This window comes from Phascolarctos cinereus, unplaced genomic scaffold (assembly GCF_003287225.1).
Source record: "Phascolarctos cinereus isolate Bilbo 61053 unplaced genomic scaffold, phaCin_HiC Scaffold_8;HRSCAF=390, whole genome shotgun sequence".
NCBI lineage: Eukaryota > Metazoa > Chordata > Mammalia > Diprotodontia > Phascolarctidae > Phascolarctos > Phascolarctos cinereus.
Window position 1 is genome coordinate 32,784,048 of NW_027556291.1, and position 25,640 is coordinate 32,809,687.

Here is a 25,640-nt window from a genome sequence, read left to right on the forward strand (position 1 = left end):
ACATTAGCCCAGAAATCACCAAGCAGAAGTTCCAGGTCTCCTGTTCAGTATTCTCATCAGTGGGGCCCTGCCCAGCTACCAGCCAGTCTGGATGGTCCAAGTGCAGAGCCAGCGAGCTGAGGGTCTGTATGCTGAGCCCAAAAGCTCAGCCCTTCCCCTTCCTCTTCCTCTTCCTGTTGGTGTTCAGTCATTCCATAGTGTCAGTGGATCAAAACTTCTCCTCCTGGTGGTGACAAGCAGGGCCCAGGGATTTGCTTTTTACTCTTCTACTAGAGGCTATATAAAAAAGTAAAGGATTAAATTAAATTTTTTTAAAAACTCCCTGGGGCTTGCTTGCCACCACCCAAAGGAAGAGAACCAAAGCTGGGACCAGGCTGGACAGGAAGGATTAAAGGGGGTGGCATGTTCTTCATCAGGGAAGGAGCCTCCAGCCCAGCAGGGAGTCTGGCTGGAAAGACACACACTCCAGGCTCAGTACAGGTTCCCTGGGGAGTGATGGGGACAGGGGGGAAAGGAGAGTAGGTGATCCCCATAGCTCATTACATTTTTTGCAAGAGCACAAGAAAGGCCTTCTTTGGTTTATCCCATCCCACTACAAATTGGAAAAATCCTTACAAGATGAAATGGAGGACAGGGCTTTGATAATGATGATGAAAATGATCATGGTTACTATAGGCAAAGTCTGGTAAAATAGATTGCAACTCAACTCTATTTTCTTTCTCTTTTCAGTTCTTTCCTTAACAAATTTCTTTCTTTTGGCATTTTTTTTTACAATAAAGTGGATGGTAGACAAAGAAAAGTTTTTTGGATTTTTCCTGCTTGATATCAAGAAGCATATAAATTTTAAAAATAGAATCAGCTCTTTCACATAAAAAGAAATGTAAGGTAGTGGTTTTTTTTTTGTTCATTAAACTGAATAGTGTCATTGTTGTTTGGTTGTCTACCACCCTTCGTAACCCCATGAACCATATTATCCATGGCGTTTTCTTGGCAGAGATGCTGGAGGGGTTTGCTATATCCTTCTCCAGTGGATTAAGGCAAACAGGGTGAAGTGACTTACCCAGGGTCACATACAGTGTCTAAGGCCACATTTGAACTCAGGTCTTCCTGACTCCAGGCCCAACACTCTATCCACTGAGGCATCTAACTGCCTTACACTGAATATTAGCTTTCTTTCTTTCTTTCTTTCTTTCTTTCTTTCTTTCTTTCTTTCTTTCTTTCTTTCTTTCTTTCTTCTTTCTTTCTTCTTTCTTTCTTTCTTTCTTTCTTTCTTTCTTTCTTTCTTTCTTTCTTTCTTGTTTTAATGCCTCGTCTTTTTGCTCTGCCATCACAAATCACTAATTTTATGGATTTTTAGCTAGTCAGGTCTCTTGTTGGATAGGGAGCAGGTCACGATGACTGAGGGAGATCTGGAGAAGAGTCTAGAGGCCAGCGTTGTTTGAAACCTGGACACTGACAAGGCCAGAAATCAGGACTGCAGGCCTCCAGCCTCTGCAAGCACCCTAAGACTTTGTGTCCCCTTGAAGCCTGAGGCCCTAGAGATAGCATCCATATTTTGTAATAAAAGCTACAAGTTAATCCAGATGAGATGCCATGGAGGAAAATAGACCTCCCTCTGCTGTGCTCCTCAGTGGCTGATTTAGACAAGTCACCCATCTCCAACCCCAGGTCCCATCTTTGAGCCTTTTCCCTCTATTCAGAGGAGTCCGGCATGACTGCCAGGGCGATCCTGTAAAAAGTGGCCATTGTCCCCAAGGTTTTTGGCAGGTCCATAGAATAGGCACAGATGGCTTCCCAAAGATGCCCATGAAGAGGGCTCTAGATGCCCCTCCCTTTGGGTAACCTAGGATCTCACCAGTGCTTCATAAAAGGAACCCCTGACGGCCAGGTTTTTGGCCTCCCTTTGAGTCCTCTCAGTGCTAGCCACAACTTCAGAAAGAAGACCCTGCAACATAAACAATGGGTAGCTGTCATTTTGGTGAAGCAAGATGCCCCCAAACGCCAGGTTTCAAGGGGAAGACAGCTGGATCTGGCTTTATCCTTGGGACACTTACTGAGAGAAGGCAAGAGCATTTCTGTATTGCCCATGTTCCTACTTATCTATCACAAGGCTGCCCGTTATTCAGATCATCAAATCAAGTGACTGAAAGGGCTCAGGGATTTTATGTGTGTGTGTGTTTATAGAAGGAAGGAAGGAAGGAAGGAAGGAAGGAAGGAAGGAAGGAAGGAAGGAAGGAAGGAAGGAAGGAAGGAAGGAAGGAAAGATTTATTCAACACTTCTTATGTACAAAGTTCTGTGTCAAGCACAGATAGAAAAGTAGGACAGTCCTGGCTCCAAAGAATTTTACATTCTTCGGGGAGAGACAAAAATTAGGGGGGACAGCTACAATTCAGATGGAGAGGTCCCATGGTACTTAGGGTACAGCAGCAAAGCAGATGCTAATGCCTCTTCTTCAATGCCATTTCTCCTGATAAAATCATACCTATTTCGGAAGGTGAACCATTTAATATTTGCCTACGACTTTGAGTGGAAGAACTTTCTTTTCTTTGTCTTCGGTAGCTGTTTCGGGAGCTACTACAGGCTCATGACCAGGAAGCATCTCCCCAAGATGGTCTCTGGGGACCTTGGGTGCTCTTGGACTCCAGGGCCTGGGCTGTCTCTGTCAAGGTCTGAGAGGAGATGGTGGTCAAGGTGATGATGAAGCTTGACCCTCTTGGCATATGCTGGCCCCTCTCTCCCCCCAGGGGACTTTGTTCTTTCAGCTGAGCTGGCTTCTACTCTGCCCTGTGGGAAGCAGTTGGGGGGGGATGGCTGGGCCCTTTTCTATGGGAGCTATTTCCTTAGATGATGATTGTGAGGGCAGGTCTGGAAGCAGAACATATGGTCTGGTGACTAACGCCACTCCCTGGGACTTTCTGTCTATATGCCCATTGGTGGCAACTTGTCAGGACTTGGTGGTGGTTGCATTAGTAAGGAAGGTAGGCCCCATCTCTACAATCACAACTCCCCTTAGTGATAGCTCTGGGTGGTGGCCTAGAAGAGTTCCATGACAATCTCAATATCTCTCTCTCTCTCTCTCTCTCTCTCTCTCCCCCCCCATATATATATCTCCTCCTCTCACTTCTACTCTCACCAGTGATTTGCAAATAGAAAGGATTCATTCTTTGGTTCATTCATTCCACTTATCAATCACCCAGTTCATCTGGCCAGGAAGGGTTTCTCTGTTTCTAGTCAGCTCCTCCCCCCAGCCCCCAGCCCCCAGTCCTCTCCGAAGAGAAGCTCACATTCCAGGATGGAGGCCATGGCAGCCTCTTAGGTCATCCTGCCCAGCCTGCTTCCAGTTTGGGTTCTCCTCCTTGGTGTGTTGGCAAATAGGCCCCAGGGATCCTATTTCAAAAGAAATATAGCCTGTAGCACTGACTGAGAGGAAGGGCAGGGCCTTAAGCAGGTTTAGGGATCTGACCCACCTTCTATGGGGTGGGGGAGTCATCAGAGACCCAAGGGTGGCTGGGAGGACAGCAAGGACCCACTGACATGAGGAAGCAATGTGAGACCTTGAACTTTCACTTGGTGATTTCTGGGGGAGCTTGGCCTCTGTCCCACATACACCCACTGGTCACTGGGTTTTTGGGAATTGTTTTTCTCCTCTTAAATTTATTCTGTCAGGAATTCTGAGGGTGCTTTGTTGTTCCATGTCGGGGAGGTGGGGAAAGCAGGCCTCCCTCGCCGCACCCCCATGTGACAGTGAAGAAAAGTCCAGTTGACTTGCAGGAGTGTGAACAGCTGATGAAGGAGTGACAGGATGAATGGGACATGGAATAAGCATGAGACAGGAGGAGGGGCAGGTTTGGGGGGCAGTAGTGGGAGGGCCTGGTCAGCCTGATGGTGCTGGCAGAAGTACATGAAGGTGTTAGGTGGGGGGCATGGGAGCTCAGGGTCAGGAGGACAGAAGAGCTGAGGAGAGGTGAAGGCAGTGAGGATGATGGAAGCCTGAATATACCTTGTCCCCCCTTCCTCCCCTCCACCTCTCACTGCTGCTTTAATACCTGTTGCTGCTTATCCTTGATTTTGAGGCCATGTTCTGCAAGAAATGAGACCACTCCCATTTACTCGGGGACCAAAATGAGCCAGTTTCTTTACTGGGCACTGGGGAGTCCAAGAAAGCCAGAAATGCTTGTGCCCTGCCTTCAGGAGCTCATAGCCTAAAGGAGGAGGAGAAAACTTGTTAAAAAACTAGATGCCTAAGTGATCTTGGCAGGATACCAAGGGAGGCCTGCTCAGAGTGGACAAGGTACTAGCATTCAACAGCAACGGAGCTGCCCTCAGGATTCTAGAATGTCATACTTGAGTGGAAATGTGGAGGAAGTTATATCGTGATGTTGTCCTTTCCACCACCCTGCAGCCCAACTGGCATATCCTCTCCCACAATCCCAACTGTGCCAGCCTCGACACTTGGGCTTTGGCAGCTGGTGGGAAGGGGCTGCAAACACTTCTTCCATCTGGTCAGGGTGCTTCTGGCACCCAAAGATGTCAGTTGGGGAGACACAAACTATATCCTGGACAAAGAATCCCTGGATAGGGCCTTCTCTGGACTATGAAGTTTGTGAGCTCTGGAGTTCCTTAAAATACTCACTACACATAAACACCATGGAGGATCAGAGGAAAGCCCTGGAAAGGACAGGAGGACAAGTGAGGCAAAGACCTTACACCCACAAGCCTTTCAGCAGCTTCAACCCCCATGGAAGAGTGGGGTGTGAGGTGGAGTTGGAGTAAGGATCACAGTGCTGTCCATATGACATGGTATCTTCAATCAAGCATTTTCAAATTCATGACTTCTTTTTTTAAAATTCATCTCAGTCGTTTTCCTAAAAAATTCTCTTTGCGCTACAACGTTTTTGTTTTTGTTTGTTTTTTGGTAAAAATTCATTGACTTTAAAAAGCCTCTTCTTCCTTCAGGCTGAGATCCCTCTCCAACAGCATCATGGATTGTTGGCTATCCCCTCTCCTGTCACCCATGCTTTTTGCCATTGGTCAACAGACATAAGATACTGAAAAAGTAAGATACATCTTGACAGAGAAGCAGAGACCCGGTGAGGGGAGCAAAGATCCTTACGGATGTTGAGGAAGAAGCAGGGCAGTTATTTCAGAGAAGACCAGGGCTGTGTGGGGCAGAATGGGCTGGGAAGCCCTAGAACTCATCACCAAGGACTGTACTGCTAAACAGCTGTGCAGGAATGTGGAGAAAGGCATTTCCCATATGCTTCCTCACTGTATTGGGGACTGAATGTAATAAGAGAAATACTGGCATCCAGAAATTAAGAAGAAATGGGAAGAACACAGGGTAGTGTCAGGTACTGAGGATACTCTGCTGCCCTAAACAGTAGCTGTAAGGCTCCTTAAACAGATGGCAGCTGGCCCAAAGGTTCTGCACCTCAGCAGCCCCACCTCAGCATATACCCTGCTGCTGACAACAGTGACTCACTCCTGAGTCTCCTCTCCACTGCACTGGTCCACCTCCTTGTCTGTCTCCTCTGCACGTGGCCCAGCAGGTCCAAGGCTGGTCACTGACATTTGGGGATTAGTGAAGGGTGATGGCATGGCCCACCCTTCAGCTTCTGGGAGGTGGGAGTGACCACAGCCCTCCCTACCCGCTTGCTCTTGGGGCAGAGCTCTCAGGCAGAGACCCTCAGACAGCCTCAAAGCCCAGCTCTGAGGCCTTTGCAGAGGGCCCTTCAATCACTGCCTACTAAGAAGATTTGGATGAAATGATTCTGAATCAGAGAAGGACCCAAAAGGAGGCTGTGTGGAGAGGGATGTCAGGATTAGCTGGGCTCCATGTGAAACCTGACTTGAACATCTGCTCCCAGAGGGACAGGATGGGAATGTCACCTGGGGGTGCTCAGAGACAGAATGGACCAAAGAAGAATTTGGAGTGTGTCAGCGATAGATAATAGAAGGAATCCCAGTACAAACAGGGTACAGACGCTGGTCTACGTTCTGGCAGCACGTGGGGAGAGGGGGAACCTCAGAAGATGATGATGATGATGGCACTGATGACAAAGCAAGAGCATCTGGGAATTTTAACAGGACAGATCAGACCCCTGCCCCGTAACAGATCCTCACTGTGATAGAGGCAAGTCTTCTTCTCACCAACAGTAAAGAGGCCGGGAGTTATTGATCCCTTTCAATCCCTCTATTTTATGATGGGAAGGGGCCCCATTACATAATTACTTTATGACAAGCAATGTAGACATACTTTTGACTTGCTTCAGCACGTGTTCCTAGGATGATAACGTTTGTGACTCTCTTCCCTCTGAAGCATGCTGTTCAGAGCATCTCTGCTGAGTTAAAATGACAGGTGCCCATTATCTGTGGCAGCCTGGTATTGCAGTGGATAGAGTCCTGGACCTGGGGTACAGAAGAACTGAGGTTAAATGTGGTCTTAAACTTAGTAACTGTATGACCCTGGGCAAGTCCCTTAAACTCAGTTTATTTTCATTGTCATTCCCAAGTCTCTGAACTTCAATTCAACATTTAAAGAGTTCTGGAGGTAATGGTGGGATGGAATAAGAGGATTTTCCCTTGCCAGCAAACCAGCCCCTGCTACCTTTTTTTTTTTTTTGGCTCTTCCAGAAAATGTAATGGATTCTGGGGGTTTATAAGGCAGAGATGAGTTCAACCAGGTCACGTGCCCAAGAATTACCCACATGCCCAAAACATGCCCATACATTCCACTACTCACCAGGGAGTCTGTGGGAAGCCTGGACTTTGTTGATCTCCAGTGAGACCCCCTGCTGTGGTATACATTCACTTTCTTGACGGAGAAAATGGCCCCCTCTTAGTCCAATCTGCCCAGCATGGGTCTAGTTTTGGTTTTTGTCCTTGAAATGCTGGTTAGCAGGCCCCAAGGATGCTTTTTCATTTCTTTCTTTTTACTTCCTTCCTTCCTTTTTCTCTTTCTTCCTTCCTTTTTTCCCTTCCTCCTTTTTTCTCCTTCCTGCCTTCCTTCTTTCTCATTCAGCCATACATACACTTGAGCTTGGACTGTAGCCTCCCTGGAGATCTCCCTCAGGAGTTGTGACTGTGTGGCCCTACCTAGCAATGGGCCTTACTCACTCAAATTCCATGACACTATTGGCCCATGATGTCAGGTCCAAGAATGAAACTTAAGAAAATATTCACCTTTGATTTCTTGTGGGGTAAAATTTTTTTTACTGAATTGTTTTTAACCTCAAATAGGAAGCCTCAAAGAAATTTCATTTGTTTCCATATGTCATTACAAAAAAAATCAGCAGAAAGAAGATTTTTAGGGAAAGAAATAAAACAAAATGGAAAGGAATTTCAATATAAGTCTGAATATATTTTACTAGCCTTTGCCTAAGATAACCATGACCTCAAGATCAGTGTCATCTGCAAGTCTCTGATTTCTACTCTATATTTTAAGGAATTCTGGTGTCCCTGGTGGGGTAGAATGAGAGGGCTTTCCCTATTCCCCAAACCAAGCCATTCTTCTGCCCTTCCAGAAAGTGTAATGGGTTGTGGGGGTTTACAGGGCAGAGCTGAGCTCTGCCAGGTCCTCTGGCTAGGAATTACCCACCTGCCCTGAAACTCTCCCCACCCTCCACCACTCCCCAGGGAATCTGTGTTAAGCTTGGAGTATGTCAAGTTCCAGTAAGACTCCCTGCTGTGTAGGGCACTGACTGCCCTGATGGAGAAAATGGCCTCCTCTGAGTCCACCCTGCCCAGCCTGGTTCCAGGTTTTGGTTTTATGCTTAGGATGTGGTAAGCTGGACCATGGCAATCGATCCTTCCTCTTCTCCTTTTTCTCCTCCTCCTCTCCTTCTGTCTGTCTGTCTGTCTTTCTCTCCTTTCTTTCCCTCTCTCTCTCTTATTTCTTTCTGTCACCATCTTTCTTTTTCATACATCTTGTAACAGGGGAGCACGTTTTGAAAGGCCCCAGATTTAAGCGGTGTCAGGGATCTGACCCTTAGCTTTCTGTCCTGGGATACGGCAGGTATCGCCAGAGACATAAGTATGGCTCTGAGCCAGGCAGAGTGCCCATCTGGCCAGTATGGCATGTGAGACCTTAAATCCTGTGTTTCTGGATTTTATTCTCCTCTTCGATTCATTGTTTCAGGAATTTTGGAAAGGCTTTTTTTTTCCAGGCTGTGGAAGTGTGGCAGGAAAGATGGGGAGGGCATTTAGAGAGATTCTTGGCCTCCTCTCCCACTCATGAGCAGGTACAGAATAGACTGGTTGCCTGGTGGGAGTGAGAATGGCTTCTAGAGGAGGTAGGGTTCTGGTGCAGGCAGGAGATGGTGGGGGCAAAGTGTTTGGGGTGGTGGTGGTTCTGAATGTGTCCCATGTTGTCATGTTGTGGGGAGAAGGAATGGGCAAAGGGTAGGTAGGGCAGAATGGCGAAAGAATGGGGGGGGTGGATTCAGTGAGGAAGAAGGAAGGCTGAATACACCTTGCCCAGACTTCCTCCCCTCTCCTTCTGATTGCCACAATCCCACATACAGCCCATCCTTGACTTTGACTTACTGTATCCTACAAGTACTGAAACCAGAAGCATGTACTGGGCATTCGTTCTGTGCCAGTTCCTCTATTAAATATTGGGGAGCCGAGGTAGAAGAGAAAGATTGGCTAACTGCACTAAGGGCCTCCCAATCTGAAAAGGGATGGAGGAGGAGGAGGGGTAGACGGCCTTTAAATATCTGTGTGTATACCTGATGTGTCTCTAAAGACGTCAGCCTGATGTGAGAGGCCGTCTCAGGGGGAGAAGAAAGCACTCACATGCAGGGGCCTCTGGGCATTCCACCTGTTTGAGGAAGGTAGTACCTGAGTGGAAACATGAAGTCAGAGAAAGACTGTGCAGTTTCCTCCCCATCATGTAGCCCAACCCAACCATCTACATCCCCTGCCTACAGGGCCCAGCTAGTGATAACAATTTGGGGGCTTGGGGAGTGGGAGTGAAAGTCGGGGGGCTGTGATTGCTTTCTGAATCTGAGAAATGAACATAAATTTTCAGGGAGAATATAACAAATTGTTGGTTCTGAGGGCTAATGCTCTCTCTCAGTTGCTCCATGGATCATGGAAGTCTGTAAAAGGTGGGTGTGTGGGGAGAGGAAGGGGATGACCTTGCTCTTGAGATTGTCTTCCCTTAGCATTTTCCTGAAGAAAATAATTCTCATCAAAAAGTAAATCCCAAGAGAGACTTTGGGATTAGGCTTTTCAGGATAAATTGAGGTCTCTGTGAAACCTGACTGGGACATCTCTGTTCCCAGAGATTAGATGGCAATGCCATCTGGTTATCCTCAAAGTTACAGGGGACCAAACAGGGTTGGACCAGGTAGGTAATAAAAGAAAGAGTCCCATTCTGACCCCAATATTGTCGTTGTTTGATCTTTGGTGACTAGACTGCGGATGTGGAGTGAAGGCACAATATCGATTATGATGTGAATGCAAGGGAATTTGGACATGTCTGATCAGGCCCCTTCCCCCTATAAAAAACCCTAACTCACAGAGAGGTGATCGCTGAGATTCTCTTCCACTTCAGACCTGGCATTGGGGGTCAGCTCTGCTTCAGGATGACGACAGTTGCCAGTAGCTTATGCACCTGCGCGTCCTTTCTGAAACTCTTCTTCCTAGGTGTTTAAGGAAACAGTCTTTGCCCACTGGCTGCAGCAGCCAAACAGCCTGGTGATCTAGGCCTGTTTTGTGAAGCTTTGATGAGAACCAAGCTCACCCAAAGGGACGGCCAAGTGGAGCCCTCTTCCTGGGCATCTCAGGGGTGCCCTCCATGCCCACTGGTTGATCAGTCTCCCTGGGGTCATCTCCTTCGCATCATCTGTGGGAGAAAGCCTTCAGGCCATACAGGCCACCACACCTCTGGATAGAGAAACAGTGATTCAGGATGGACCAGGGAAATGAGAACCTGTGTCCAAATCAGTGAAGAAGAATCACAGCAGAGGAGCAGCATATCTGGAACCACCCGTAGCCCTCAGAATAAAAGGGGAAAAGCATCCTGGGGGATTCAGGCTTCAAGGGGACAGCAGGTTGGGTGGGGGTTGGGGAGGGTGGAGGCCTACAGCCCTGACTTCTCAGATTGTCTGTGTTCAGGACTGAGACCAGCTTGGACTGCAGCCTCCCTGGGGATCTCCCTCAGGATTTGTGACCTGTGTGGCCCTAACTAACAATGGGCCTTACTCCCTCAAATTCCATGACAGCATTGGCTCATGATGTCAGGTCCAAGGATGAGACTTAAGAAAATATTCACCTTTGATTTCCTTTGGGGTGAAAAAGTTGGGTTTTCACTGTAATGTTTTGAACCCCAAACAGGATGACTCCAAGAAATTTCATTGGGTCTCCATGAGACATTATTATACAAAAAATATCAGCAGAAAAAGGATTTTCAGGGAAGGACTGAAACAAAAGGGAAAGGAAATAAAATTTCAGTTTGATTATATTTTACCAGACTTTGCTTTGATAAACATGGTTTTGAGATTCTTGTCATTCCCAAGCTGTTAACCTCTACTATTTCCTCTAAGGATTTCTCAAGTCCCTGGTGGGGTGCTAGGAGGCAAGGGGCTTTCCCTTTTCACCCAACCAGGCCTTTCTTCTGCTCTTCATAAAGGGTCATGTTCTGGGGGCTGCAAGGTCTTGCTGAGCTCAGCCAGGTTGTCTGTCCAGGACTTCTCCACCTCCCCAAAACCTCCCCTCCACCTTCCATGCCTCCTCAAGGAGGCTCTGATAAGCCTGGAGTGTGCCTCCTTCCAGTGAGACCCCCTGCTGTGCTGGACACTGACCTCCCTGGTGGAGAAAATGGCCCCCTCTTAGGTTACCTAGCCCAGCCTGGTCCCAGTTGTGCTTCTTGTCCTTGGGGTGATGCCAAATAGGCCCCAGGGATTCTTTGTTGGAGTTGTTTTTAACTAAATCCTCTGACAGAAGAGGAAGCCTGCAAGGTCAGAGATTTGAGCAGGTTCATGGTTTAAGCAGATTCCCTCTCAGCTTTCTCTCCCAGGGGAGTGAAATGGGGGGATCATCAGACACAAGGGTGTCTGGGACCTGTGTGGTGATGGGACAGACAGGAGGTTGGGAGCAGAAGAGAGACTATGGGGGGCCTGTAGGAAGGAGATGGTGGTCTGTCTTGGGGGGCACCAGGAGTGGGGCAGTGGCTGGTCAGCTTGAAGGTACTGGAGGAGGCCAACAGACATGGTGTTTTGGGGGTGCAGGGACAAAGAGTCAGGACAGCAACAGATCTGAGGAAGGGCATAGGCAGAGAGGATGGTGGCAGCCTGGACACACCTTGTCCCATCTTGCATCCTTCCACCTGTCACTGCTGCTGCAAAGCCAGGTGCTGTTCCCCCTTGACTTTGAGGTGACCTGTCCTGCAAGAAAAAAGGCCACTAGCACTTCCTGGTCACCCAAGAGGTAAAAGTCTCTGTGCCTAGCCTAGAAAGCCCAAGACATCCAGAAAGGCTTCTTCCCTGCCTTCTGAGAGTCCAGAGCATAAAGAAGGAGGACACAACCTCTAAAACTCTAGGTCCCTGTGTAATTCAGGCACTCTCTCACAGTGGACACAGGCACTAGCATGCAGGGGGCACCTGGGCAGTCCTCAGGCTCCTGGAAGCTGGTGCTGGAGTGGAAACATGAAGGAAGTCAGGGAATGAACTTGGACCTGCCTGAGTCCTCACCAGCCTGAAGCCCAGTCCCCACATCCTCACATGCCCTCACTCCCAACTGTGCCAGACCTGTACACTTGTACCTTAGGGACTGGAAACAATTCTTCTATCCGAGGGGGGAGTTTTCAGCCCCGCAAGGTGTCCGATTGGAGAGATACAAACTACACCCTGGACACAGCTTTTCTGGAGTGGGCCTTTCTGGATTTCAGGGGATGGGGGGGGAGAATTTAGGGAGATCAGGGGGAGAGAAGAACTGGGCCCATGGAGTAGCTGAGCTCAGCATGTCCTTAGAACACTCATTACAAATGAACTCTGTTAAACACTCTAAGATAGGCCCAACAAGGGGAGGAGGCCCCTTTAGGGAAAGACCCTGTACCCTAAATCCTTTTCCCAGTTTGTACTCCTAATTAGGGGGTGTCGCCTAGGTTAGGAGGGGGTGATGACATTCATCTCCAAGTCATGGAGTAGCTTGAATGAAGTAATTTCACACTTAAATGTTCTTGGTTTTTTCCCACTTCTATTTTAATCATTTTCCTAAAAATCCTGTGCTCTACCTTTTTTTGGTTTGGTTTTGGGGTGTTTTGGTGAAAATTCATCAATGAATGAACTTTAAAAAAGCCTCTTCTTCCTTCAGGCAGAGATCCCTCTCCAACGGCATCACAGATTGTTAGGCTAGTCAGGCCTATTGCTGAGTAAGGGGCTGGTCACAGTTACTGAGGGAGGTCTACAGAGGAGGCCTGAGGCCAGGCTTACTTAGGGTCTGCAGACAGACAAGGCCAGAAGTCAGGGCTTCACCTGTTCCTTCACCCCAACCAATCCCATTAGGACCTAAGGTCCCTGGGAAGCCTGAGCCCCCAGGGAGAGCAGGCTCACTTCAGAGGGAGGTCTGCACATTGTCCAGCTCATCAGATCCCCGGGATGAAACCCCACCTGCCTCTGCTTTGCTTCTTCTTGGCTGAGTTAGATCCAGATCCAGGATCCTTCTTCTCCTGGTTCGTCTTCCCATCTTCTTTCTCATCCAGAGCCACGGCTACCTGCACACACAGCAGCCACAGCCCCAGAAGCAATCCTGGAAATGATTCTCCTAGGGATGAGTACCCGGAGGACCCCATGAACAAAGGCTGCAGTACCGACATCCTGTGGGTGGTCCAACCAGTGGGCGAGGCAGAGCTGCCCCCAGGTGCCAGTTTCCAAGTCAATGTGAGCAGCAGCCCCAGTGACCCTTGGGACTTGCTGAGACAAGTCAAGGTTATTTCTGTAATTGCTCATCATCCTACAATTCTGTCATAGGGGCCTCCTTGATTCTGATCATCAAATAAAGTGATTAAAACTTCTCTCTACGTGTGTGTGTCTTGAATGAATGAATGAATGATGCATTTACTGAAGCAGTTCAGTGTACAAAGTTCTCTGCCAGGCACTGGGGTGACTGACAGAAATGTAAGACTGTCCTGGCTCCAAAGAATTTTAAATTCTCATAGGAGAGATAAGACTTAGAGGCGGTGACAGCTACAATTCATGGAGAGGTCCCATGGTCTTTAGGGTGCAGTGGTTAGAGCACACACTAATGCCTCTTCTTTAATGTCATTTCTACTGGTAAAATCATACCCATTTCCTAGGCTGACCCATTTCACTGTGTCAAAGGCTTTGAGTGTGAGAACTTTCTTTTCTGGATTTTCAGTAGCTGTTTCTGGAGCCCTGCAGGAGCCTTGGCCAGGCTGCTTCTCCACAGGGCTTCTTCCCACAATGATCCCTGGGCACCCTGGGCTGCTCCTGGATTCCAGGGCCTGGCTGTCTCCACCAAGGTCTGAGAGGAGGTGGTGGTCAAGGGGTGATAGAAGCTTGACCCTCCTGGCACATGCTGGCCCTTTCTCCCCCAGGGGCCTTGATTTTTCAGCTGGGCTGGCTGTTTCTCCATCCTGTGGGGGGCAGTGGGTGGTCAGGGCTGGGCCCTGATGCATGGGAGTTATTTCCTTAGATGATGACTGAGGGCTGAGGTGGAAGCAGGACTTGTGTTCTGGGGGGCTGCTGTCATTCCCAGGGCTCTTCTGTTTACATACTGGTTGGTGGCAACTTGTCAGAAGTTGCTGGTTGTGATGAGGAAGGTGACCCCCATCTCTATAATCATGTTTCTCTTTAATGATGCCTATGGGGGCATGGCCAAGAAAGCTGTATGAGAAAATCAATCTTTCTCTCTCTCTCTCTCTCTTCTCTCTCTCTCTCTCTCTCTCTCTCTCTCTCTCTCTCTCTCTCCCTCTTCCATTTTATTCCTATCATATCTTTCCTCTCTTCTCACCTGTCTTCTGTATCTTCTCTCCTCTCTGTCTCCTCTAATCCTTTGATGTTAGATTTTTCTGCTCAAATGATATCTTGAAGAATTCCTCCCTAACATCTCCCACATCACCCTTGTTTCTGAGCATCACCCAACAGACAGAAGACACTGAAAAAGTAAGATACAGCTTGACATGGAACCAAGGACCCAGTAAGGTACAGCAAAGATCCGTGTGCTGAGGAGCAAGCTTGGCACTAATTGCACAGAAGAACAAGAGAGTGCTGGGCAGGAAGGGCTGGCAAGCCCTTCAGAACTCTTCACCCAGGACTGCACTGCTGAGCACCTCCCCATTTTATTAGGGATAAGAATAATAACTATACTTGGGACTGAACATACACACACACACACACAAACACACATATACAAGCAAATATAAATGACATACTGACTTCTGGAAATCAAGAAGAAATGGGAAGAACATAGGGTAGTGTCAGGTACTGAAGACACTCTGCTGCCCTAAACGGTAGCTGTAGGGCTCCTTAAACGGTAGCTGCAGGTCTCCTTAAACAGATGGCAGCTGGCCCAAAGGTTCTGCACCTCAGCAGCTCCCCCAGCATACACCCTGCTGCTGACAACAGTGACTCACTCCTGAGTCTCCTCTCCATTGCACTGGTCCATCACCTTGTCTGTCCCCTCTGCACGTGGCCCAGGAGGTCCAACGCTGGTCACTGATATTTGGGGATTGGTGAGGGTGATGGCATGGGCCACCCGTCAGCTTCTGGGAGGTGGGAGTGACCACAGCCCTCCTCATCCCCTTGCTCTTGGGGCAGAGCTCTCAGGCACAGTCTGGCCCCAAGACCCTCAGACACCTTCAAAGCCCAGCTCTGAGGCCTTTGTAGAGGGCCCTTCAATCACTGCCTTCTAAGAGGATTTGGATGAAATATTCTGAATCAGAAAAGAACCCAAAAGGAGGCTGTGTGGAGAGGGATGTCAGGATAAGCTAGGCTCCATGTGAAACCTGACTTGCACATCTGCTCCCAGAGGGATGGGATGGGAATGTGACGGGATGATCCTCAGAGATAGAGTAGACCAAACCAGCGTTGGGATTTCGAGGGTGGTAATAGAAATCCCAGTACAAACAGAGAACAGGTGCTGGTCTAACATCTGGCAGCTGTTGGGGAGAGGGGGGAGCTCAGGGGATTCCTGTTGATGGTGATGCAGAGATGTTGGGGGATCAGGACAGGGCTCACCAGGTTCCCCCCTGGTTACAAAGCCTCACATCATTCTGAGCCTGAGCATTAATGATTACTGAAGAATCAGGTCCCATCTCTCACCCACAGTCAGCCAGGGACCCTGAGTACAAGAACCTTGGAAATAACAGGAGTTCCAGCAGACTTCCTTGTTGTACATTGCCCCCAGCCATCACTGAGGGGAAAAATCATTGCTTAAAGGGGGGCTACCTTCCTCATTTCTAGTAGCCACAACTACTGACCAATTGTCCCCCACAGACAATATTCCAAGACCCCTTGTGGAGGCAACAAGCCCAGCCCTGTCCACTGTGCTTCAGGCCCAGCCCTGACAGTCATCTTCCCAAGAAGCAGCTCCTGTGGAGAAGAGACCAGCCATCCCAGCTAACTGACAGCCAATTGCTCCACAAATGAGAGGAAAAGCAAGCTATCTGAAACATAAGGGACTCTGGGGAGGCCAGGCAAGTCACGCCTCACCACCACCTTGCCCTCCATCTTCCCTCAGGCACTGATAGAGAGAGCCCAGGACTCTTAGCCCAAAAGCCTTGGGAAGAATAATGGTTTCAGCCTGGTGCCCCTAGCCCTCATTCAGGGACAGACCCCCTGCAGAGATGTGCCTGGCAGCAGCTCCTGCAGGGCCTACAGCCTTACCTAAGGAGGACCCAGAAAAGCAAGTTCTTGCCCCCAAAGTCTTTGGCTCTGTCCAATGGGTTAAGCTCAGATATGGACATGACTTTTATCACTGAAAATGACTTTAAATTAGTGGCATTAGCATCTGCTTTGCTGCTGTACCCCAAGGTCCATGGGACCTCTATAAGGGAAGTGCAGCTAAAACCACCCCTAACTGTGATCACCACCCATTAAAATGCAAGCTCCTTGAGGGCAAGGTCAGCCTTACTTTTCTATCTGTATCCTCGGTGCTGAGTCCAGTGATTTGGCCATTGAAAGGGTTATGAATATAGATTTCATTCATTGGTTCATTCATTTAATCAACCACCCAGTTCATCTGTCCAGGAAGGGTTTGTCCATTTCTAGTCAGACTCCTTCCCTCCAGCCCCTGCTGGGATAGAAGCTCACATTCTGGGATGGAGGAAATGACAACCTCTTAGTCCACCTCACCTAGCCCCATTCTAGTTTCGGTTCTTATCCTTGTCATGGAGGCAAGTAGGCCTCAGGGATCTTAATTTTTAAAATGTATATAAATATTTATTATATATAAATACATAATATAAGTAATATAATAAATATAATATTATAATAAATATATAATATTATATATTTATATAATGTAATTTATATCTAATATATAAGTATATTAGATATATACATACATATATATATATATAGCCTGTAGCAGTAGAGTAAGAGAAAGTGCAGGGACTTAAGCAGCTCCGGATTCTGACCCTCAGACCCTGCCCTGGAGGAGCATTGGGGACACAAGGGTGGCTAGAAGCAGGGCAAGGACCCCCTGATGTGAGTATGGAACGTGATACCTGAACCTTTGCCCTTGTGATTGTGTGAGGAACTTGGTCTCTGTCCCAGGTACACCCATGTCACCATGTCCAGACCACTCGAGTTCCGGGGGGGCTTTGGTCACCGAAGTGTTAAGGGATTTTTTCTCCTCTTTAATTTATTTCATCAGGAATTATGGGAACACTATGTTGTCCTCTGGTTTGGAGAGTCAGTGAGAGGGAGCTCTCCTTGCCCCACCCCCTCATGCAAATGTGCAAAAGACTAGGTGATTGGTCTGAGTGTGAATGGCTACTGAAGGAGTGGGAGGGGATGGAGGGGGCGTGGCACAAGAATGACATGGCAGAAGGGGCCCCTCTGATGGGCAGTAGTGGGAGGGCCTGTTCAGCCTGATGGTGCTGGCAGAGGCAAGTGGAGCCCTTAGGTTGGGATCACAGGGTCAGGGTCAGGAGGGCCGAAGAGCAGAGAAGAGATGGAGGCAGTGAGGAGGAGGGAGGCCTGAATCACCTGGCTCCCCCCCCACACACACACTTCTCACTACTGCCACAATCCCTAGTGCAGCTCATCTGGGACTTGGAGATGCCATGTACAAGAAATGCGACCACTAGCATATACTGGACACCCAAGAGGTACCAGTCTCTGGACTGAACATCAGAGATCCCAAGACAGCCAGAAAAAGATTGCTCCCTGCCCTCAGGGAACTCACATTCTAAAGGAGGAAATAACTTGTAAAAACAGGAGGATGCCAAGGGAGACCTTCTCAGAGGGGAAGAAAGCCCAAGCATCCAGGAGCACCTGGGCAGCCCTCGGGCTACTAGAAGGTGCTGATTGAATGGAAGAATTAAGGAGGTCAGGGAATGACCCTGCAACCTTCCTCCATGTTCACCATGACACAGCCCAAGCCCTACATCACCATGTCTCCACTCAAACCCCCAAACATACCAAGGCTGTACACTTGCATGTTTGAGGCTGGTAGAAGGGGGCTGGAAGACCAGAAGAAAGGCCAGGCAAGGAAAGCAAGTACCTCTGAGGAAAGACCCTGTTTAAAAAAGGCTTTTATCAGCTTCAGTCCCTATAGAGGGGTTGGGGCTTGACCTGGGCAGTGGGGATGATAATGACCTCCATGTCACAGGGAAGCTTCAATCAAATATTTTCACACTTATATCTTGTTCCTTTTTCATTTTATTCATTTTCCTAAAAATTATCTTTCTGCCTTGGTTCTTTTTGTTACTGTTACTGTTTGTTTTGGTAAAAATCCATCAATGAATAAACTTTAAAAAGCCTCTTCTTCCTTTAGGCTGACATCACTCTCCAGTTGGCAAGTCAGGCCTACTGTTGGGCAGGGGCAGGTCACAATTACTGAGGGAGGTCTACAGAGGAGGCCTGAGGCCAGGCTTCCTTAGAGCCTGGACACAGACAAGGCCAGAAGTCAGGGCTTCAGTCCTCTGCCCACCCACCAAGCCCCTCTGCCCCCAGAACTTTATGTCACTGTGAAGCCTGAATCACGGGGAGGGCTTCCTTATTTCATAATCAGGTCTTCATCTGATCCCTTGGATACAACCCCCCTCCCTCTGCTCTACCTCTTGGTATCTAAATTAGACCCTGGCTCCTGCTCCTCCTGGTCTATCTTTTTTTTTTTCCTCCTGGTCTATCTTTAGATCTTCTTTCCCAATTCAGAGCCACACCAGCCTGTATGTACATACACCACAGAGTCGGAAGCAAGGCCTGAAACATTCTCCTTGTGCATCCCCTGTGAATGGAGGCTGAGGTGCTTAGATTCTGTGGTTGGTCAAAAAGGGTTTCCCAGAGGAGCCAGTGAGGCCAGAAAGGAGGCCCCAATTCACCTGCCAATGCAACTGTCGTTGTCATGAAGCACAGTTGCCCCCAAATGCCAGGTTTCAAGTAGAAGTGAAGGGAAGAGGATGGGGCAAGGGGGAAGGAGCAAGAGGGAAAGGAGAGAAGGGAGAAGGTAAAGGGGCAAGGGGACAAGCAGAAGGGGGAAAAGATTAAGGGGAAGAGAGGGAAGGGAAAAAGGGGGAAAGAGAGAAAGGGGAAAAGGGAAGGGTAAGGAAGAAACAATAAAGGGAAAAGGGGGAAGGGAATTAAGGGAAACGGGGGAAGGGGAAGTGAGAAGGGACCAATGTAAAAAGGGCCAAGCGGAAAAACGGGGGAAGAGGAACAGGGAAAGAGACAAGGAGGGAAGCAGGCACAGTTGTCCTTGGGATGCTTTGCTGAGACAAGTCAAGCGTATCTCTGTATCACTCGTCATCCTACAGTGCTGTCTTAGGGGCATCCTTCTGATCATCAAATAAAGGGCTCAGAGATTATGTTGGTGCTTTTGTTTTGAAGGAAATACAAGAACTGCTTCTAGAGCAAACCTCAATGCTTAGGACCACAAAAAAGTGAGGGATTTTTTTTTTTACAAAGGAAATATCTGATCAGACCACACTCTGGCATCCACGTCTACATCTTCATCATCCTCATCATCCTCTGACACCACCCACGTGAGGACCTGGGCACACGAGGCAGGCCAGTGGCTAGGTTAGGGTTCCATGGGGATTCCTTCCACTATTGGGAGTTGGTCCAAACTTGGCTTGGGTCCACTCTACTTGATCTTTGAGGACAACCAGATGGGATCCATCCCTTTGGGAAGAGAGATATTGAAGGGAGGTTTCAGAGCAAACCCCAGTTTATCCCCAAACATCTAGTGCCTCTCTCTTGCTTACTCCCTGATGAGAATTTTTTTTTTTTCAGAAAACTAAGCTTGCGGAGACAATCCTGCAATCCCTGTTCTCCCCTACCAATCACCTGAAACTCAACCTGGAGGGGTGGGGACAGAGGGCTTTTCCTCAAAACCAGCACTTTTTCCTCCTCTCCCAGAAAGTTTAACGCTCATTTCTCAGATGCAGAAAGTGATCATAGCCTTCCCCTCTCCTCAAGCCTCCAAACTGCACTAGTACTGGCTAGGCACGGTGAGGGCCGGGTGGGACTGACTGCATGATGATGAGGAAGGTACACAGTCATTCCCTGACTTCCTTTTTCTGCTCAGGCACCACCTTCCTGAAGCAGAAGCACTGCCCAGGTGCCCTGGGTTGTTAGAGGCTTCTCTCCTGAAGTCACCTCTCCATCCATCTTGCCTAGACACCAGGTGTGCACCCAGGTATTTACACATTATCTCCCACCCCCCATTTCCCCCATTAGTTTGAGAGCCCCCTTAGGGTAGGGACCAAGTGTTTCTGGTTTTCGTGGGTTCCCCAGCACCCAGCAGAAGGACTGGCACATCCTAGGAACCCAGTGCGTGCTAGTGGTCTCGCTGCTTGCAGGACTTGGAGCCTCATATTCAAGGGTGGGGAGTACCTGGGAATGTGGCAGCAGGGAGGGAGGAGGAGGGAAAAAGGTATGGGAGCAGGATGTATTCATGCTTTTTTCATCCTCACTGGCTCGACCTCTCAACCCTCCCCTCCATTCCAACTTGGCCATTCTGCCATCCTGACCCCAAGGCCCCTCGCCCCCATAACACCTGCCCCACATACTTCCTCCAGCACCTTCAGGCTGACTAATACAAACCAGGCCCGCGCCCGTGTCCCCCCTCCCCCGCCCCCGACTTCTGAATCCTGAGCGTACCAAGCCGCCGCCCATCTCACTCCAGGGAGCGCTCCTCCACCTTCCAAAGCCGCCGGTCCCTCTCCAGCTGGACAACGGAATTACTCTGCACATGCACAGGTGGGGGGAGGATGGCCCCCTCCCCACGTGTCCCCGCCTAGGGGAGCAACAAAGCTTTCCCACAATTCTTGACCGAACCAATTCAAGAGGAGAAAACTCAGAAACACCCCCATCCTGGAGGGTCAACCCCCAATTAAAACAAGGGTTGAGTCCTGCAGACTGCGTGTACATTGGACAGAGGCAACATTAACTAAGAAACTGCCAGGCAGAAGTTCATGGTCTCCCCTCCCATGCCTACATCAGTGGGTTTCTATCCACCTACCAGCCGTCCTTGATAGGTCTTCCACTCACCCCCACCTCCCGCTGCAGGAACAGGTAGCTGAGGGTCAGGACCTAAGTTTGCTTAAAGCTCAGCCCTTCCCTTTATTCTCCTACTAGAAGCTGTATTTTAAAATAATAATAAAGAATTCCTAGACTCTGCTTCCTTCCCCCGCCCCCATTCTTTCCCCATACCAAAGGAGAAGAACTCAAAGCTGGGGCCAGGCTAGGTAGGCTGTCATAAGGGGGCAGCATTTTTTCCATTGGGGAAAAGAACTTCAGCCCAGCAGGGGGTCTCACTGGAAGGAGACAAACTCCAAGCTCACTGTACAGATTCCCTGGGGAGTGATGGGGGCTGTGTAGAGGCAGGAGGTTTGGGGAGTGGGGTAAGTCCCTGGCTGCTGATCTGCAGATGAGGCCCAGAACTCATTACACTTTCTGGAAGAGCACAACAAAGACCTGGTTGGGTTGAAAAGGAAAGTCCTCTCATCCCACCCCACCACAGATGGGAAAAATCCTTCCACAATAAAGTGGAGGTCAGGTTCTTGGGGATGATGAGGATCTCCAGATAATGGGAACCAAAGGCAAAGTCTGGCAAACTATACTGCAACTCAATTATATTTTCTCTGTTTCAGCTGTTTCCCTGAAAGGATGGAAGCCACAGATGACTTCCCAAAGGTGCCCGTGAAGAGAGTTCTAGGTGCCCATCCCTTTGGGTCACCTAGGATCTCATCTTCATTCATAAAAGGATTCATAAAAGGAGTTCACACTGGCCAGGCTTGTTGTCTGGTCAACCAGTGGGGAAAGATCGTTTCACTAAGGAGCCATTGAGGAGGGCTCAGGCAGCCTTCCCTATGGGACAACTCAATGCTCACCACAACTTCAGAAAGGAGATCTCAATACCTAAGAACAGACAGCTGTCATGTTGGTGAAGTAGAACTGACCTCAAAAGCTAGGATTCAAGGGGAAGAGGGCCGGATCCACCTTCACTCCTGGGACACTTACTGAGACAAGTCAAAGGGATTTTCCTGTATTGCTTACCTTCCTACAGCTCTGTCACAGGGCTGCCCATTATTTAGATCATCAAATCAAGTGATTGAAAGGCCTCAGAGATTGGATGTGTGTTCAAGGAAGGAATGAAGGAAGGAAGGAAGAAAGGAAGGATTTATTAAACACTTTCCATGTGCAAAGCCGTTTGGTAAGCTCTAGGGACACAGACAGAAAAGCAAGACTGTCCTGGCTCTCAAGGACCTTAAACATTTAGGGGCAGTTTAAGCTGTGATTCAGATGGAGAACTCCCATGGTCCTTAGGGTACAGCAGCAAAGCAGATGCTAATGCCTCTTTCCACTGATAAAATCATACCTATTTCTGAAGTTGAAACATTTGATATTGCTTACGGCTTTGGGGGTAAGAATTTTCTTTTCTGGGTCTTTAGTAGCTGTATCTGGAGCCCCTTCCAGAGTTGGGGCCAGGCTATATTTCCACAGGGATTCCTTCTCAGGGTTACCTCTGGGGGCCCTGAACTGTTTTGATAAGAATCTGAGGAAAGATGGAAGTCAAGGTGGCTGCCTGACCCTCCTCATACATGCTACATCTTTTCTCCCCCCAAAGGACCTCACTGCTTGACCTGGGCTGGCTTCTCTGTCCTGTGGATAGCAGGATCCTTCTTCACGTGAGTTGTTTCCTTAGATGATGAATAAGAGGAGTGGTCGGGAAGCAGGACAGGTGGTGAGGGGGGGCTGCTGCCACTCTCAGGGCTCTCTCATGTTCCATTGGGAGGCACTTGTCAGCAGTTGTTACTGATGGATAGGAGGAACATTGGCCTAATCTTCACAATTCGTCCCTTTAAGGGAGACTGGGGGGGGGGTAGCTCAAAGTTCCATTGAGAATCTCTCTCCCTTCTTTCTCTGTTTGTCTTTGTCTCTCTGTCTCCTCCTCCTCTTCCCTCTCCTTCTTCTCTATCTGTCTCTTTGTCTCCCTGTCTCTGTCTGGCTCTGTCTCTCTTTCTCTCCCCTTTGCCACCAAAGCTTTGGTCACTGTCAATTGGGTAATTGGGTCAACTTCACAAACTGATATAAATATATAAGTAGAAATAACAGTATAGAAGAAGCCTTATCATCTGTTTGCTGCTGTGCCCTAAGGACCACAGGACCCCTCTATTTGAATTGCAGTGAAAACCTCCCCTAAATGTCTCCCCAATGGGAACTTAAGATCCTTGAGAGCCAGAAAAGTCTTGCTTTTTTATCTCTGTCCCCAGAGGCTGGCACAGAGCTTTGCCCATAGCAAACCTTTTATAAATCATTCACTGATCTGTTCCTTCAATCAATCATTCAATACACCACAATCTCAGAGCCCCTTTAATCACTTTATTGTATGATCAAAATAAAGGGGGCCCTATGACAGATCTGTAGGTTGAAGAGCAATAGAAACACATCCTTGACTTTTCTCAGGGAAAGTCACAAAGATGCCGATGGCTGAGGCTCTCCTCCTCTGAAATCTGGCATTCAGGGGCAGCTGTTTCACCAAAAGGAGAGTTGCCAGTAACCTGTGGGTCTGGGCCTCCTTTCGGAAGATATAGTGAGCATAGAGCTGCCTCAAAAGGTTGTCTACTGGATCTCTCTTCATGGATAACTTGGGGAAACTCTTTGCCCACAGGCTGGACCACCCCAAATGTCTAGGGAATTCATTCTCTTTTCACTTCTGGATCAGTGGCCTACAGGCAGGCACACCTCTGGATTGGTAAACCATTCTCAAAGACCCAACAGCTGGAGGAATACCCTTGTCCAAATCAGCCGCTTGCAAGTACAGCAGAGAGAGGCAAATTTTCATCCAGGGTTTCTGAACTGAAATAGCCTGTAGCCCTCATTATCAAATGTGAAAGCCAGCCTTAGGCCCTCAAGCTTCAAGAGGACACCATGTTCTGCAGGGGTTGGGGAGGCTGCAGCCCTACAGCCCTGAATTCTGGTCTTCTCAATGCCCAAGCTTAAAACGAGCTTGATCTCAATCTCCTCTTTAAATTTCCCTTAGTGATTGTGACCTTCCCCCTAGCTTAATAATGGGCCTGATTTGCTAAAAATCTGTAATGTCACTGGCCTAAGAATGACGCCTTAGACGTGGTAAAATACGTTATTTAAAAATCTCATTTGATTTTGTTATTGATAAAGGAGATGATTCTGTTTTTTTCTATTATTGTCATGTCACTCAAAGCAGGAACAGTCTAAGATATTTCATTTGTCTACATCTCAGTGTAAAAAAATGCCAACAGAAAGAATTTTTAGGGAAACTACTGAAACAAAAGATTGATGAAACATAATTTGAGTGTGAATATATTTTGGCAGATTTGGCCTATTAGAAGTACAGTTTTTGGTCACTGTCATTGCCAAGCCCTTCCTTTTAGGCATGTCTCTAGTTTGGGGGAGGGGCTGTAGGGTGATTAGAAACTTCTCCTTCTTATCACTAAACCAGGCCTTTCTTCTGCTCTTCCACAAGGTACGATGTGTTGAGGGGGTTGCAGGGCAGTGCTGAGCTCTGCCAGGTCATCTGCCCAGGAATTACCCACCTCCGCTAACCTCCCATCCCCTCCATCCCTCCTCATAGAGTCTGTGTTAAGCCTGCAGTGTCCAGTTCCAGGCAGGCCCCCTGCTGGGCTGGACACTCCCTTCCCTGATGGAGAACAGGCCATCCCCTTAGGCCATCCTGCCCAGGCAGGTCCCAGTTCTGGTTGTCCCTGGGATGGTGATAAGGAGGCCCCAGGGATCCTTTTGTTCTTTTAAAAAATAAATACAGCCTCTGGAAGGAGAGTAAGAAGAAGGGCAGAGACTTAAGCAGATTTAGTCCTAACCCTCAGCTTTCTGTCTCTCAGAGGGGAATCACCAGGGACATGAGGGTGTCTAGGAGCAGGGAAATGCCATCAATAGCATCAAATGTGAGGCCCTAAACTTCTCCCAGGCTCTTTCTAGATGAATTTGGCCTGTGTACCAGCTGCAGCCATTGACCCACTTCCAGAAGCCTTGTCATAAGCCCCTCTTTAGTCATATTATCACATAAAGTGATTGAAAGGGCTCAGAGATGGTGTATCTTTATTTTTGGTGAAAGATTAAGACCCACTTCTAAGGCAATCCTTAATGCTTAGGACAACAATAATGTGAGGGCTTGTTAGAAGGGAGGGGCCTGATCCAACCCATCTGAAATCTCCAACTGTAGCAGCAGCAGCAGCATTCTCTGACACCACACAGGTAAGGACCTGCTCACACAAGGCAGACCAGTGTTCACACCAGGCCTACATTCAGATTCCTTTCATTATTGGTTCAAACTCTGCTTTGGTCCACTCTATTTTGAGGGCAACCAGATGTCACTGCTATCCAATCGGTATGAGAACAGAGATGTGCAAGTCAAGTTTCAGACAGACCTCAATTTATCCTGACATGCCTACTGCCAAAGCCTCTCTGCTTACTCCCTGATGAGAATTATTTTTTTCCAGAAAATTTAGCTGGGGGAACAATCCTGGGATCACTGTTCTCCCCTACCTCCCACCTGAAACTCAGCCTTGTGGGACCTCCACAGTGTATGAAGGCATAGGGAGAGAGGGCTTTCAATCAGCAGCAGCACTTTTTCCTCCTTCCTTAGAAAGTTGAATGCTCATTTCTCATATTCAGAAAGTAATCGCAGCCCCCCAACACCTCCCACTCCCCAATCCCACTACTTGCAATTGCACTGGCTAGGCACTGTAGTTGAGGGGGGATGGGTGGGTGGCTGGGTTGGGCTACATGATGGTGAGGAAGGTCCAGAGTCATTCCCTGACTTCATGGTTCTGTTCAGGCACCACCTTCCTGAAGTAGGAGCACTGTCAGGTGCCCCTGAATATTACTGCCTTCATCTCCCCTGAGGTCACCTCTCAAGCCACCCTGCCTAGCTCAAGTGTACACCCAGGTGTTTACACTTTACCTCCCCTCTCTTTTCCCCCATTAGTTGGTGAGCTCCCTTAGGT

General features: G+C 48.5%; 2 long non-coding RNA genes across 2 annotated transcripts in view; both read right to left on the reverse strand.

Moving 5' to 3' along the window:
- Positions 1-25,640, reverse strand: part of LOC144454981 (uncharacterized) — a 144,263-nt gene that overhangs the window by 33,951 nt on the left and 84,672 nt on the right. The window lies entirely within an intron of this gene.
- LOC144455002 (uncharacterized) lies at positions 2,334-6,486 on the reverse strand. Its single transcript, XR_013483635.1, has 4 exons — positions 6,258-6,486; positions 4,048-4,203; positions 3,286-3,388; positions 2,334-2,670 (listed from the first exon to the last, which is right to left on the reverse strand). It is a non-coding gene; the product is annotated as an uncharacterized LOC144455002 (long non-coding RNA).